The 17,613-nt window shown below is 37.2% G+C and overlaps 1 pseudogene; it reads right to left on the minus strand.

Annotated features, from left to right (window-relative positions):
• Positions 1 to 169: 169 nt before the first annotated feature.
• On the minus strand, positions 170 to 8,028 carry LOC114466847 (protein-tyrosine kinase 6-like; annotated as a pseudogene).
• Positions 8,029 to 17,613: the final 9,585 nt, after the last annotated feature.

Consider the following 17,613-nt stretch of genomic DNA (forward strand, 5'->3'; position numbering starts at 1 on the left):
ATTGTCTGATATCGACTCACTTATTTTTATTTCATTTTCTGGTCACCATTTGACAGGGATAGCAGTGGATGTCCAACATCAATCCCAGAATTTGATGGTGGAGTTAGAGATCCAATGGTTTTCCTGTCCAATGGTAATCAGATCTACCAGTTTAAAACATCACCTCTCATCTTATCCAGTCTTACTTCTGAGGACATTGAGCAGGCTGCCTTTCTCCATCAGCTCGGTGATGATGTAATATGGCGGCGAGGAAGTGCAGATGGCGAACAGAGAGATGAGGTGACGATGACGAAGGCTCTTCAGCATATGGACCTCCTTCTGAAACTCCTTGTAGTTCATTGACGCATCTGAGCAGAAACACAGAAAACCTTCAAGCACTGTTGATCCAGATCATCTCCAAAATGTAATCACTTGTTCCTTATCACACTTTGGATATTTCTGGATGATTTCATCAAAATCCATCTATAGTTTTTTTTTAACTTGGACTGTACACAGACAAATAAACAAAATAACGCCGGTAAAAAATATTATGTCCTTAGTGGAGTTAATGAAAGACTGAAATGACTGCAGGAAATTCTGCATCATCAGTTCCTGGTAGTAACATTCCTCATGAGGCTTTTAGAATGCCTGGTTTCCTGCAGGTCTGGACTGACTGGTTATTGTGTGCTGGCAATGACACAAACGGGTTCTATACCACTTTTGAGGATCTTGATGGCGACATTAATGTGGTTTTTCCAGCTCCCACGGTAAACTGTTGCAAAGTAGCCACTGCCCAGCTGCTCCCCCAGCATGAAATCCTCTTTGGGAAGCTCCCACTCATCCTGGGGGAAATCCAAGGCTACGAGCTTCTGCTCGGAGACTGGCTGGAAACCAAAAGGCCAGAAAGAGGTTAAAAATGCAGAGTGAAACTTCACACTCTGATCCTAGTCTACATCAAGAAGACAAACCCTGGACTAGCAGAACTTTTTCTACTGCTGTAAAAACAAAGATTTCCTAAAAGTAAATCATGGTAATGACCTTAAGACAATGCAGTTACGGTTCCAAAGGATTTCTGAAAAGCTGTTGATGCAGCCACTGTTTGCAATTCCAAATGGATTGAGTTGTCCATTGCTGCCAATTATAGATGATATTATTACAATATTTTCCAGTGGTAGAAATATTTTTTAAGCGCTTTATAATCAAGATTTATATTGAAATAAAATAATGAATAGTGATGTGAATGATATAAATAATGGTTTTAAAAGTAGTATTTTCCCTCTAGTGTATGAGGCTCACCTTCTTACAAGAACTCCCGAGCCTGATGATGAGGTGTTGACGGAGCGGAGCAGTAGTTCTCCACCAGGTCGATCAGAGAGCTGAAGGAGCATTCGGGCTCCACATAGTAGGTGCTGCTGTCTGGGTTGTAGATCTTATAATGCTTGACACGCTCCCCGGAACGCACTGTGGACGGAAAGGGATGGAGTGGCGCATCGAACAATTTATTAAATTTATTTTTTAAATTAATTTATGTTGTATTTATTAATACTAATATGTATTTATTTTATATTATCTATTTAAAATGATTCACCAATTGATTTATATATCCATCCATTCATTGTCACGTCCAGAAGGTTATGTTAAGTTATGTTTAGTTTTTTGTCTTCGTTTTGTCATCCACTTCCTGTTTTATTTTGATACTCATCTCTTCCCTCTCATTTCAGATCCTGACTTCCTCCCCTTGTGTGATTTCCCTCCAGTGTGATTGTTAACTCCGCCCCTGATTGGTTCACCTGTGTTCTCCTACCTCATGTCTAAATAGTCTGTGTCTCCCTTTGTCCGGTGCCAGTTCGTCTTGTTGTGTGCAGCCAGAGAACCAGCGTTTATTCCATGTTTCAGGTTTCATGTTCTTCATCAGGTCAGGTTATGTTTTCTTTTGATACTTTGCTTCATTTTGCCATAGTTGTGCCTAATATTATTTGATACTTTGTCCTTGCCTTTGTTACGGCTGTTTTTCCTCTGTGAGAGTGATTTTACGTTGTTACCTTGTTTATTAAAAGATTCTTTATTTGAACTTTGACTCCTGAGTTGTGCATTTGGGTTCTAGTCCATGCTCGAGCTTGACATTCATTTACACATTTGTTTTCATTTATTTATTTTTATTTATCTATTTTTCAAGATTTATCTAATAATAAATCATCAATGTCAATCAGTTATTCCATTTATTAATATATGTAATAATCTGATAATATTTTTTCCATCAATCCATTTATTTATCCAACCATTAATTAATCTATGTTTTCTTTCTTTATTTATCAATCATTTTATTTATTCATTTAGCCTTTTACTCATTTAAGCTCCTGCACCAACAAGAAACTGACCTGAGAGAACGCATCCAATGTTTTCCTTCTCGCTCTCTCTGATAAGAAACGCGCCGTCCAGGTTCTCAGGAAGCATCAGTAGGTCCTGAGCCTCAAAACGACTCATTATCCCAAAAAACCACCTTTAGAAACCAAAAAATACATTTTTACAAATACACTTTTTAGACAAAACAAAGAAAGAGAAACACAAGCCTGTAGCCACACTCATACCGTTGAGTAGTGACTAGTTAGCAGTCACTCACTCTGAGATTCACGCTGTGTGATGCTGCAGCTAGTGACTCTAGCAATGTTGTAAAGCAGCTGGTGATCGTGGTGACTGGAGTCTAAATGTTAGCTGGTCATCAGTTAACATGGACACCAGTTTGAACAGAACAGCAGTGAAACTGGGACCTGCTGATTGTGTTTGACACAGAGAGGGATATTCCAGCTCCCCCAGTCTGTATGGTTTATACTGTTGGTACTGGTATTCACCTCAGTAAACTCAACATTAATTATAATGCAGACTTGTACTGGTTTACATTGGTAATACATGTTTTTACTGCTTTATACTGGTATTTGTCAGTAAATGTGATGTTGATGCAGCAAAATTGATGTCTGTGATGAATGTCAGACAGTTGTAGCTGTATTTATTTGTTTAGTCTTTATTTTAAGGGATAATGCATAGAGACATTAAGGTCATAAAAGACAGATGTTCTACACCACATTATAGCCAAACAGCTAGTCTGTTGATTTTAAAAGCCAAGCATTTGTGCGTGTGTGCGCGCGTCACTGATGAATACCTTCACATCTGCAGCTGTGAAGGTGTCCACACGTTACACTCTTCCCTTCAGTTGATGCTAAAAGCAGCAGTGAATCATGAAGCCCTCAGAGTTTACAGAAGAGTTCCAGTCTCAGTTTAGGGACAGAGATTGTGGAATTAAGACGTTTAGTACCTGTCAACTGATAATTTTGCCTAATTTTCCTGCTCACATTGTGCGTCAGTCTGTAGAGACAAACCAATGATAAATGATGGAAGAGGAAGGCATTTTAGTCGACTAAAGCTTTATATTGTTTGAAAGTTAAAATGACTGTTAAAGCTTTTGTTTTTCATCTTTTCTTTATCAAATCAAACTTTTTTATAGAGTACTTGTCATATATAATATATGGGTTTACATCATTAAAACTTCACATAGATTAAAAAATAGAAACCCCAACAACATCACACAAACCCACATTCACAGACGCATCAAATTAAGGACAATGACACATGATACCCGGCTGGTACAGAGGATCTTGAAGTGTCATAAGGGGCCATCTGCACCAGAAGCTGATCATAGACCGGAGCCACAGGACGCCGACACAGGGCCCCCAGGACAGCAATTTTCGGTAATATTGTAGGCCTATTTTAAACTTTCTGTGTGCTTTCAATCTCACTTAGGGCTTCTAACTTCCCTTTCCCTCTGCCATGATCATAATTAGCTGAGTTTATACATGATATTTACAGCTAGGATAAATTCAAAACTTAAAAAATTTAAATCCATAAGTTACTTTTTTTGCTTAAGCTTGCTGTTCAGAAATCTCAAATATGCAGTATAATTTCATAGCAATATCACAAAATAGCTTTCTTCATTGTTGTTGTTTAACGTTAAATTATCATCCGAGCTCGTACTCCAAAAATCCATTCCTCATTTTTCACTCATCACTGTACAATCATTAGTCCTAAAGTTATATTTATTTCATTAATTTAATTTACTACAGCAAAAATAAATTAAGTTTAAAAGTATTTATTTATTTTGTTCTATTTTTTTTTATTTCAAACTTATTTTCTCTAATTCCACATCGTTGGATGAAATGACATTAATATAATTGAACCTTGAGGTGTTACTTTATCCAGTAATGTGAGCTATCCTTACCCGTTATCTGCTATTTATACCATAATCTACTAGTTTAGTGGGGATAATCCACTAACATGGTTTAATGCACACATTAATGAGTTTATATACGTTGATAATAATATCCAATATCATTATTCAAATGTCTAACCATTAAAAAATGTATCACAAACTCTCTGCTGCGGCTTCAATAGGCTTCATCAGTGAACTGCTACTTCCGGGGTACGAATGTATGAACCACCATTGCCCTGAAACAACTGAACCATTGGAGTGAATGGAGTTGACACAACGCTCTTTCTCTATGGCTCTGGGTATTACTAAAAGGCCTGCACTGGAGGACTTTAGTGAAATTAGGTACATTAAACTACATGTTCTTTTATTTACTCAATGATTCAATAACATTCTTTCTCATATTGCACAAAATAAATCTGTCATAAATTAATATAACATTTTTACAATTATTAATGTAATAAGAATAAATTAATAATTAAACTTACTTATTCATACTGCAGCTCAAGTGTAAATGTTTCCTTCATTATTATTATTATTTGTATTATTTATCACATTTATGTTATTAATAATATTTCGGAACTCTTGTCACTGCTCTGTCATATACATTTAATAAAAGTATGAAACATTCAAGTGTTAAAATTTTGTCTTAATTTTTTTCTTATTAATAAAAATAGAATAAATTAAAACGGTTGCACCGAAAAAAACTGAGGATATTTCCTTCTGTGCTGTATATGTGCAGCAGAAAAAAATCTACTGCCACCTACTGATCTGGAGTAGTATTTATTATCAATGCTATGATCAGTTGTGTTTAAAGGTAACCACAGCAGTAACCAAGCTGATCATCAAAAGCAGAGAGGAACACAACTGAGGCGAGTCCCTGGTGACATTACTCAGACTTTACTAGCATGTGACTGTTCTCCTTTATTTTCATTTCCTCCTTTCATTAACTCTCTTTTTATTTTTACGACAGAGAACGTTTGTGTCAAAGCAGAGAGCCACTGACCTTTGAAACGTGTGCAGCAATAAAAGGCACAAAAGCAGGTCAGAGTACAGGAACTTATGATACGTGCCTGTTAAATGATTTAATAATAAAGTTAACATTGTAGCGGTAAATACTAACACTACATAAACAGACAAAGCGTTATCTACAGACTAAGGGTGTGCGATCTGACGATATTAGATTGTTAAGGATTACAACATGACGACAATCTCCCAAATCACGGAGATTGTAGTTCACATTTTAACCCTTGCGGTGCCGTATCTGTGTCATATGTCTGTGGTCTATACGCAGAACATCCATTGTTTTTGTTCTCTGCCAAATCACACCATTTGCTAGTCAGCATGTCAGCATTACAGGTTATTAATCACCCCCCTGTCACTAGACAGATATGCTGCCTTGTTATGTAGCAAGTGTTGCTAATGCTACAGTACTCTAGTTAAACAAAGTAAAAAGAATGTGTGTGACTAAAATAACTTGTTAGCCGTTTTATTTGAGGTTAATTGTACTAGGAACCAGATTGATGAAGTGTTTACATACAATTAAAAAAAAATTGATAATTACATTGTCCTAAATGATCTTCTATTTTTCAACTTTAAAATAGTCTAAATGATTTGAAAGAAAAAAATCATGATAAACTCGTGATCGTGATTTCACCAAGAAAAAATCGTGATATGACATTTTTCCCTTATCGCCCACCCCTACTACAGACCAATCCTACAGCAGATACACAAACGTCAGTTTCACTGCAGCTGAAATGACATTTTTATGTTTAAAGGTTATGTCGGGAATTTTACCAGCAGCTCTATCAAAGATCAAAAGAACTTCAGCTGTGCTCTGTCTAAGGCGGACTAAAGGTCCCTTAGGAGCAAATGCAGACCTCAGCCCCCATTTTAAAGTTTTGGTTTTCATGAGTAGTTTCTGTTTTTATGAGTAAAATAAATCCTGTTTTTATGAGCAAAGTTTCTGTTTTTATCAATAAAATAAATCCTGTTTTTTGGAGTAAAGTTTCGGTTTTCATGACAGCCCCTACTACAGTATGATCACAGCTTGATGTTGAGCGCTGCGCCATCCTTCGATTATTCAATTCAATCCGCTTTTATTTTAAATCTTACTGTTGTTGAGTACTTTAGATGGTATAATCATCAGTTTGTCAACTTAGTTGTGAAAGGACACATGTTTTGTTTATTGGATTGGGTTAAGGTTATAATCTCAGTACAGAGGCAAACTCAGTACGTGACACTGGTATGCTCCATGGATACAAAATGATGCATCTGAAATGCATTCAAGCTGTATATGTAAAACAAGATTTATTTTTTACTCAAAAACAGGGTTTATTTTACTCATAAAAACAGAAACTTTACTCAAAAACAGGATTTATTTTACTCATAAAAACAGAAACTTTACTCAAAAACAGGATTTATTTTACTCATAAAAACAGAAACTTTACTCACAAAAACAGGATTTATTTTACTCGTAATAACAGAAACTTTACTCATAAAAACAGAAACTATTTTTTTATTCAAGTGAATGCAATAAGCTTCCGTAGTTTTCAACAGCTATATTTGAAAAACTAAATGTGGTTGGTTGAATTCAAAAAAAAAAAAAAAGGGAAAAAAAGTGGATTGTGATTTAATGACTGCGGCAAAATATGGGCCCCAGGGTAAAATCAGTTGAGAACCTCTGCCGTAGATTATATTCTCTTCTTTTTTTTTTTTTTTTTTTTTGCCAAGAAGGTAAATGCCTGCAATCCAATAAACAGAGGTCCATGACCGACAAGTTGAGAACCTCAGTGTACCTGCCTAGGTGAGGTTTGGTGACAGATAGCTAGAGATCCCTTTTCTGTTTTGGAGCTCACGCACTGTTACATCATACAATTTTAAGAACTTTTTCCTAACAACTCACGTGGCCCCCGAAACAGCACATAATGTATGTTATCATTTACATAAGGTTTGTATTTGGTTTGCCAGGAGTGGCCCATTTTCAGTCTGATTTTGTGCACAGAATTACAGAAAAATACAGAGTAACCAACCTACAAATTCACAAAAGACAACAAAATAAACCCAAAATGATAGAAAAATAAACAGAAGACAGAGAAATACATCAACTGACAACAAAAACACAACATTAGAGAAAGAATAACACAAAAAAATCTCCAAAACACACAAAACGTCAACAATAGCGCACAAAACTCTTGTTGTTTACTGTTTTAATGCTCAGACTGGTCATTATTCTAATGCCGATTTTTTACATTCTATGATGCTGACCTGATGGTCGATGATGTGATCATGCTTTGTCCTTAGCAGAGCTGCTTAGTGAATGTTAAAAATTCAATAAAGAAGAATGAGAAGAATGTTAGGTGGGAACTCACGGCTGCATGTCCAACTCCTCGGCCCGTTGCAAGTAGTTGTAGGGAACGATCCCGGTGCCCATTACACGCCCATTCCGGTCGATCCTCTGCGCCGTCCACCAGTCCCCGGTCCGGGACATGACTTTGAACAGGTCCCCCTCCCGGAACGACAGCTCCTCTGGCTGTGCGGACTGGTAGGCGTACAGGGCGGTGTAGATGCAGACGCTGGCAGGCTGCAGTGAGGAAGAACCCGGGTCCGACACCGGCTTGGAGCCCGACTCTGGATCCGCACGGAGCCCATCGCTGCGGTCCCCTGCAGCAACATCTGGGGACTCATCTTTGGAGAACCACCGCCGCACACACGGACAGAACTTGCGCACACACTCCTCCATCGACCTGTCGCTCAGATGAGCGCACGAGCGCAGACTAGTATCAACTTCCTCACGTAGTCCACATGCAGCGCGAGCACCGCCTTAACCCGCGTGCACCTTTCTTTGTTTTTTTTTTTTTATTGAGTTTGTCAAAAGATTATCTTGCTTATATCACCACATTGCAGATAATCCTGTTATTGACTGTATTTTGTATTCATACAAATTGTGTCAATTAATGAATGAGATTGTATTGCAGGGGCGTCACTAGGTTTTAAGGACAGGGGGCTGAGCCAGTGTCGGGTGTCATGGGGGGTGGTCATCACCATATCCACAAAGACGCTTTACATAAAGAGAAAACATGAGCAAAATTACTTTCTGACATTTTATTTAATTTTGATAAAAGGGTTTCACATACACATATACAGTAAAAGAACACAAACAAGTAAATACAAGCCAATAATATCTTAGTAACAGGTTCAAAATACAAATTATTAACATTATTAGGGTAAAGCATTGCACAAAAACAAGATACAGATAAATGATAAATAGTGGTGGGTTGGCTCGTCAAGGATTCTTTTCATTTAAATACTTGACTAAAATGTTTTACTAATGAAAATCACATTTTGTGAAAACTTCCAGATTTAAAATAAAAATACTGAAATTGCAGTAATGAACACATCATTTTAAACAATTGCAGTTTACAGAGGTACTGCACAAAGAACCATTTAGTAAAAATAGTGTCATTTTCTGGTGGTGCTTTATAAAGCAGCTTTAACTAACACAATTTAAAAAAAAAAAAAAAAAAAAAAAAAGCCCATCCATTCTATCATCTTTCAGTCCAGCCTTTTGTTCTCCTGGTTTTCCTGCCAAGTCATCAGTGACATCGTCAAATTTCATCAGTGAATCTGAAGGGGAAAAACAGAATGTGAAACACACTAGTTAGTCTATCAAGCAAACCAAGTCATAGGATATGCATGATGTGATTAGAAATTAATATTTATAAATAGTAAAAAAAAATAGCTGTACACATTTAAGATTTATGTTAGCACAGAGCAGATAAAAGTAGATGAAAGTTATTTATTATTTATGAAGTAGATTGACATAAAATACTAAAAAAACAAGTTTCCATATAGAATACAGTTTTGTTAAAAGTAAGGTCATGGCTAAATTAGAAATAATAATGTTCTTAATAACTTATGCATCTATAATATGTTTACCTATCAAGTCATTTATACATATACAGTATATAGTCATCTTGAAGATGTAAATCCTTGTTTTAATCAGAAATAAAATGGTTAGAAGTGACCAAAAATGGCGGAAAAGGTGATGAAATGGGATTTTGAAAAACCACAGAAATTGGTTAAAAGTTGCAAATTAGAGCTGAATGTAAAATGGTCGTGGGACCGATGTCACGTACTGAGTTTACCTTTACCGAGATTATAACCCTAACCCTAACCCAATCCAAACAAAAATAAATTATTTTATTAGCAAAAATTAATTTTCCGGTAGTGTGCATGTGCGCACATGCACATTTATGTGCATATACAATCTCAGTACGATGCAAACTCAGTCCATGACACCGACTTCAGTTAAAAATCAAACATCCCCTTTTCAAATAAAATCATCTCTTCTTGTCATTCATTAGTTTTAAAAAATGTTTTTTCTTAAGCTGAATATGTGATGGAAGCAACACAGTCTTTGACTGTGCTTCAGACATTGTAACCTTTTTTTTTTTTTTTTTTGCAACTAAAAGTAAAAGGAGGTTGTCTTGTTGCACATGTCCCAAAAGTGGTGTTGAAGTTCGGTTTACACAGTGGTAGATGAGAGGAATGAGCCAAGTGTCACTACAGTATCAGTTTTTTTTTTTTTTTTTTAACACTTTTGTTAGGGTTCTTGTTTGAAGTTAACTGGAAGTTTTGTCAGTAGCACAATGGGTTTCCAAAATGGGTTAAAAAATGGGTTAAAAGTGGACAAAAATGGTGGAAAAGGTGGTGAAATGGGAGTTTAAAAACCACAGAACTTGGTTAAAACTTCAAAGTGTCAATATTGGCTTAAAAGTTGCTGAAAAAAAGGGAACAATTTGTTTAAAATGGCAAATAATGGGCATAACAAAATGGTGGTTAAATTGGCATAAATATGGTGAAGAGGTTAAAAGTGACAATAATGGGTCACCATAATGGACATTAGGTTGTAAAAGTGGTGGAAAGGGTTTATAAGTGCTGAAAATGTCTTGAAATGGGAAAAAAATGTGCAGAAAGGCATTGAATTTGATGGAAAAGGGTCAGAAATGGGAGTAATGTAGCAAGAATGCATTAAAAGGAGCCAAAAATATGGCAAAGAAAAAGTGATGAAAGTTGAGAAAACCCTGGTGTATAGTACGTTAGTGGTAACATTTCCATCTCATACAAGTGCCACACAATGTATGTGTGCATCAAGTATCTGCCAGGGTTGGTTCATCTGGGGCTGCACAATTAATCAAATTTTAATCGTGATCACAAAATTTGTTACCACAATTAGATTAACCTGATTGTCCACAATATTCACATTTAAAATACGGGCTCTGCACTCTGTAATAGTGTATTTATTTGGTTAGCCTTTGGTAAATTTAAAAATCTGGGGTAAATTTTTTTAAGCTTAATTTTGCACTGTAAACTGTGCACATATTTTTTGTTTAAAATAGTGCAAAAAAAACAAACAAAAAAACAAAGTTTTCACTAATATGATAAATAATTGTGATTTTAATCGTGATTATGATATTGATCAAAATAATCGTGATTAGCATTTTGTCCATAAATCGTGCAGCTCTAGGCTCAATTTAATTTTTCAATTATAATTACGTCTTCAATTATCCATGTTCGATTACAACTCACTTAAAATGATCATTTCCCCTAAAAGTCAATTACAATTATGTTCTCAATTGCTAAAGTTCAATTTCAATTAATCACGAATACAAATCCTGAAATGAATAAGCCCATAAAACATAACCTTACTCTTGTGTTAGCTTTCTGTTAGCATCTCTAATGCTAACAGGTCAGTTTGACCCATGTCCTAAATCACCTGTAAAATACACACAAAAAAAAAAAAACATATCAGTTTCGCTTCCTAATCATTGAAAATGGTTGTATTAATATATTTGGTGTGGGTTGTCTGAGCCTTTTTTCTATCAAAAATGATAAAATAATCCTCAAGAGAAACATATCTTATTAAGTACATATGTTAAAGTCTGAGAATTGTAACATTATTCCCCAGGTTTACGCTTAATTAAATTGTAATTGACAGTTTTTATAGAATTTCCATGCCAATTACATTGTCAATTATCAGAACCCAATTTCAATTAAATACAAACCACAATGTATTTCCTTAATTACAATTACGTCATAATTGTAATTATTACCAATTACGCAATTACAACTATAATTGACCCCAACTATCTGCTTTGTGTATTAAAGTGTGTGTAAATATCATACTAATCAGTACTACTTGTACTGAGTGTAACACCTAAATGAGTATGTAGAGCGTTCATATTAGATAGTATGAAAGATTGAGTAGGTTAGAAATACCCAGATGTATACCATATGGGGAAATTTTTTTAAGTATGCACAGTGGGCACACTAGTCATACTCAACCGTCCCATGATGTATTGGGAACGTAATGTAAAATGGTACAGGGACCGGCTTCAAGCTGAAAAATTCAACGTATTTTTCAAAATAAAAGCATCTCTTCTTGTCTGTCACTTTTGTAAACAGGGCACTTTTTTAAGTTAACTAGAAGTTTAGTAAGTAGCACAATGGAGGGTTTCCAAAAATCTCCAAAATGTGGGAATGAAATGTGTCTAAGTGAGTTTTAGGGATTGAATGACCCCATGTTGATATTCTATGGTCACCCATAGTACTATATATATATATATATGCAATCAATGTTTTTGTTAAGCTAGTATTTTTTATCCGTTTCTGTTTAGCACTAGCTGCTAACATGCTTAGCATGGTCGCTCTGCTAGCTTGTTTGACTATCATGGATTCATAAATTGTCATGGATCGACAAACACTGACTTACCTCTGGCTTTTCCATGTTTTCGTCCCTGGGCACCAGATCATTGGTTAGGTTGTTTAGACATGACGTCACTTGCTGCAGCAGTAAAACAGTAAACAACCAGCCCAAAAAAAAAAAAAAACCGGTCCCAAGCTGACTTGCGCTCAGAACTGAACTGTCAATCGATTTGGGGGGCGGGAATAAAACAATTTTTTTATTTTCATTAAACTAGACTTACTGGTACGGACATCACGAGAAATTAATTATTGCGTTATTTTTTGCAATAAAACGCAATAACTATTTTAAAATAACGGAATACTATTGCAAAATAACGCAATACTATTAAAAAATAACGCAATAGTTTTGCGATAAAACGCAATAATATTATTATAGTATACTCGAGTATACACATACTAAATGCTGAATTTTCATGGAAGGTGCATGTCCACTGTATGAGAGATAACCTAAAAAGAAAAATCCAGAAATCACAATCTATGATTTTTTAACAATGTATTCGTGTGATACAGCTGAAAATAAGTATTTGAACACCTGTCTATCAGCTAGAATTCTGACCCTCAAAGACCTGTTATGCTGCGTTCACACCAAACGCGTTTTCTGCGGGTCCGTTCGCGTCTGTCGCACGAAACCTTCCGCAGGATTCGCGGGATCAAAAAATGTTTCCCTATTTTCTTTATATTCGCATCTGAAGCGAAGCTCCGCCCACCAGACTCCCAAAAGGCTCTGTTTGTTTCCAACATCAACTATGGAGGACCCCCGTCAATTCACTGCTCCTAACCTCGGAAGGGAAGAAAGTCGGCTTTCCTGGCTTCACCAGGTGAACCAGCGCCACATCCAACTCGGTGAGCTTCACTGACTGCTTCAGAAGCTACACCTGGATGATGACCAGCGCCCGATTCGACGACCTGCTGGGTCGGATTGGCCCACGGATGTCCCGGCAGGATACCAACTACCGGAGCTCCATCTCTGCAGCCAAACGACTGTCTGTCTGTCTCCGGTAAGTTTCATAAGCAACCGAAGATGCCATGATTCATCAGACACATCTCTCAAATACACAATAAAGATAGATAGATACTATATTAATCCCAAGGGAATTTAAAAGCAGAATTATTAAAATTATTGTTTTCTGGAGATACCTATTCTGGGAGATAAGGCCTGCTTTATTATTGTCTTTATCATAAATTAATCATTACAATAAATTATTTACTATTGTTTATTTTTTGTCCTCTGGAGACCTATTCTGGAAGATGAGGCTTGTTTCATTAATATTTATTGTTTTTAACTCTTATTAATAAATCGTAATTTATTTACTACTGTTTAATTATTGTCATCTGGCAACACATTCTGGGATATAAGGCCTGTTCTCTCTCTAATCTCTCCACCTTTTATGCACACGTACACACACCCACATTATATATATCTGATTATCAATGATCTGAGCTTTTCTATGTTGTTCACTGTGCAGGTATCTGGCCACAGGTGACTCCTTCAGGACCACAGCTAACAGCTATGGACGAGAGGTCTTCACATCGTACTTCTCTGCAGGAGCCGTTCCATGGCTAGACATATTGCACCAGCACACCCAAAACGACTATTTTAAGAGCCAACCATATACTTCTATAGAGCAAACTTCCTATTGTATTAACATGTGTATAATAAATATGGAAGAATTGGGAGAGAAACGTCTGTCAGCTTCATTTTAACCAGAAAGAAATAATCCAAGAAACCTCACCTCTGAAATTAATTTAAGGCATTAAAGGTCTCACAGAGAATCAATATAAGGAAAACTATATATTCTTGTATGAACAAAATATATAACCTTGATGTGGTGTACACATAGCTGTTAATATGCATTGATAGAAATTAAAAAGAAAGCAAAAGTACACTTCAAAATGTGTTTTTAATCAACAATTCTGAAAGAACACCATGTACATTAACATAATACCTCAATTTTAAACAAACTATTTACTTCAATATTATAATACTTACATAATAAACAAACTAGTATAAACAACTATTCGCAATGTGGTTCCTGCCGTGCAAAGAGTGCCGCCCACCCCAACCCATCCAGCCCAATCCAAAACCTAATTAATATCTTCCAAATTTAGTGTTACCGGATGATAATCAAGAAGTTTAAAACTTAGAAATTTAACGTTCCCTAAATTCTGGTGGCACTTTTTGCAGGATAGGAAGCAGGTCTCTGAAAAACATCTCATCCTCAGTCAGAGCTGGTGGTGTGGAGGTGGTCTCCTGAAGGTCTGTAGGATAAGCTGCTCCACCTCTCTTGGAGGGCCTTGGCTGGACCTCTTCTTTGCTCTTTTTCCTTAAAAATAAACAAACATTATATAAATATATATATATATATATATATATATTTATACATATATAAGCTTATCAAGTCACTGTTACTTAAATAAGATCATAGATATATTTTAATTAAACATTAAATGAGGTAATGATCAACATTGTCATCACTGATATACCAAGCATTTATAGATACATTTTATTTATAACAGAATGCAAAACAACTTCTGTCATGTTCATATCAGATGGTTTGGCTGCACTTGTTTCTGCAGGAGATGCTGCTGTAGCACCATCACCATCATCAGCATCTTCTCCTGCTCCCTGAGCACTATCTGTTCCCCCTCCCTGTCCTTCTCCATCACTCATCTGATTGTTTACCTCTGAGTGACAGCAAACACAATATATGAAACACATTACTATAGATTTTAAATTACTATACTAGATTTAGATCCCCCACTATAAGAAGCCCTGTGATGCATAAAGGCCTGAATATTAACCTGGTATGTATTTCTATATGTCTGCACTGATAAACAAACCTCCAGTCTCTGATGGTTGACCATACTCCTGTCTTCCTCAACCCTCTGCCCCATGTTGCTGCTTGTCTCTCGCGGTGAAACAAAGGGGTCGATGAAGGACATGACCACAGGGTATTTCCAACGTTTGGATGTTTCTGCAGCTGACCCACTACAGTTCTCCTGACTTTTTTTTCCTCTCATAACCCATAAGTTAAAATAGCTGGTGTTAGCGGCTAATCCTATCATTAGCTAATGCTATCCTCACTCACTGCCGACTTTCAAAGATGAAAACTACAGAGAGAACATTTACCTGCTGCTCCACCTCCTCGCTGATTCTCCTCCACACCAAATCCTTCCTTGTCCTGGTCCTGGTTAAAATAACAGGCCGTGTCATACAGTTCCCGGTGGTCACACACCGCTACGATTAGCTTCTCCTCAATGGTTGAACGGGTGAAAATACTGGTTTTCCGTGTTGCCTGCCTGACGTCATTGCCAACAAGGACTCTGATTGGCTTTCGCGCCTGCGCGTCACGCGAAACAGCCGCTGGAGTTCAATATTTTCAACTCAAGCGAATGGCGAATAACGCAAAAATCGGGAGCGCGCTTGCAGCAGCCTTCGGTTTCCACGCGCGAAACAGTCCGCACCGCCCCACCGGCAAATAATTCGCCTCCCAGCGCGTCTAAACCATTGACTTTGCATGTAATCTGTTCGCTTGTGCCGCAGAAACCGCGTTTGGTGTGAATGCAGCATTAGTCCGCCTTTAAAAGTCCTCCTCGACTCCACTGTATTATCCTGAATCAGATGCACCTGTGTGAGGTCGTTAGCTGCATAAAGACACCTGTCCACCCCATACAATCAGTAAGACCCAAACAGTCAGCATGGCTAAGAGCAAAGAGCTGTCCAAAGACACCAGAGACAAAATTGTACAACTCCACAAGGCTGGAAAGGGCTACGGAGAAATTGCAAAGCAGCTTGGTGAGAAAAGGTCCACTGTTGGAGCAATCATTAGAAAATGGAAAAAGCTAAACATGATGGACAATCTCAATCGGAGTGGAGCCCCATGCAAGATATCACCTCGTGGGGTCTCAATGATGCTAAGAAAGGTGAGGAATCAGCCCAGGACTACACGGCAGGACATGGTCAATGATCTGAAAAGAGCTGGGACCACTGTTTCCATGGTCACTGTTGGTAATACACTAAGACGTCATGGTTTGAAATCATGCATGGCACGGAAGATTCCCCTGCTTAAACCAGCACATGTTAAGGCCCGTCTTAAGTTTGCCAATGACCATTTGGATGATCCAGAGGAGTCATGGGAGAAAGTTTTGTGGTCAGATGAGACCAAGATTGACCTTTTTGGTCATAATTCCACTATGCGTGTTTGGAGGAAGAAGAATGATGCGTACCATCCCAAGAACACCATCCCTACTGTGAAGCATGGGGGTGGTAGCATCATGCTTTGGGGGTGTTTTTCTGCTCATGGGACAGGACGACTGTACTGTATTAAGGAGAGGATGACTGCAGCCATGTATTGTGAGATATTGGCCAAAAACCTCCTTCCCTCAGTCAGATCACTGAAGATGAGTCGTGGCTGGATCTTCCAACATGACAATGACCCAAAGCACACAGCCAGGAAAACCAAGGAGTGACTTCGTAAGAAGCATATCAAGGTTCTGGAGTGGCCTAGCCAGTCTCCAGACCTAAATCCAATTGAAAATCTTTGGAGGGAGCTGAAAGTCCGTGTTACTCAGCGACAGCCCAGAAAGCTGACTGATCTAGAGAAGATCTGTGTGGAGGAGTGGGCCAAAATCCTTCCTGCAGTCTGTGCAAACCTGGTGAAGAACTACAGGAAACGTTTGACCTCTGTAATTGCAAACAAAGGCTACTCTACCAAATATTAACGTTGGTGTTCAAATACTTATTTTCAGCTGTATCACACGAATAAATTGTTAAAAAATCATAGATTGTGATTTCTGGATTTTTCTTTTTAGGTTATCTCTCATACAGTGGACATGCACCTTCCATGAAAATTCCAGACCCCTCCATGATTTCTAAGTGGGAGAACTTGCAAAATAGCAGGGTGTTCAAATACTTATTTTCTTCACTGTATATTATTCCTCAACAGGATAGGTAAAATTCAGAGACAAATTTTACTGTAGGAATACATTGTATGTGACATTACATCAGTGGTTCCCAAACGTTTTTGGGTTGTGACCCCATTTTAATTTCACAAATTATTATTATTTTTTGTCTAGAATTTTCTGCATTTTATTTGAACTAGATTCATATTTGAGAAAGTGAAAGTATAGAATAGAGTTATTTAAGATTGTTTTGTGTGTGGTGTTATAATTTGGAAAAGAATAATAATTAAAACATTTAAAAAATACATTTTTATTCAGCACTATTTTTTATTATTATAAATTAGACATTTCAGGGGACCCCATTTGAATTCCAGGCAACCCCAAAGGGGGTCACGACCCCAACATGGAAAAGCTCTGCATTATATTCTTATATTTTTAAGTGTGCAGCGGTAAGGGGTACATGACTTCAGGTTAAATGTCTGAAGGGGTACGGGACTATTTGGGAACCACTGGGTCAGGTTATAACCCTATATCTCAACAATTCATAAATACGTAGCATGTTCGTAACAAACAGAAGTATGTAGCGTCTTAGTCACGTGATGTAAACTAGCCAATAAGAGGTGCTACGTACGTCTAGAATGTCAGTATATTGATACGGCTACGTACGAATAGCCACTGCCAACATAAAAACAGGGTTACATTTCTAA

This window comes from Gouania willdenowi, chromosome 7 (assembly GCF_900634775.1).
Source record: "Gouania willdenowi chromosome 7, fGouWil2.1, whole genome shotgun sequence".
Classification (NCBI taxonomy): Eukaryota; Metazoa; Chordata; class Actinopteri; order Blenniiformes; family Gobiesocidae; genus Gouania; species Gouania willdenowi.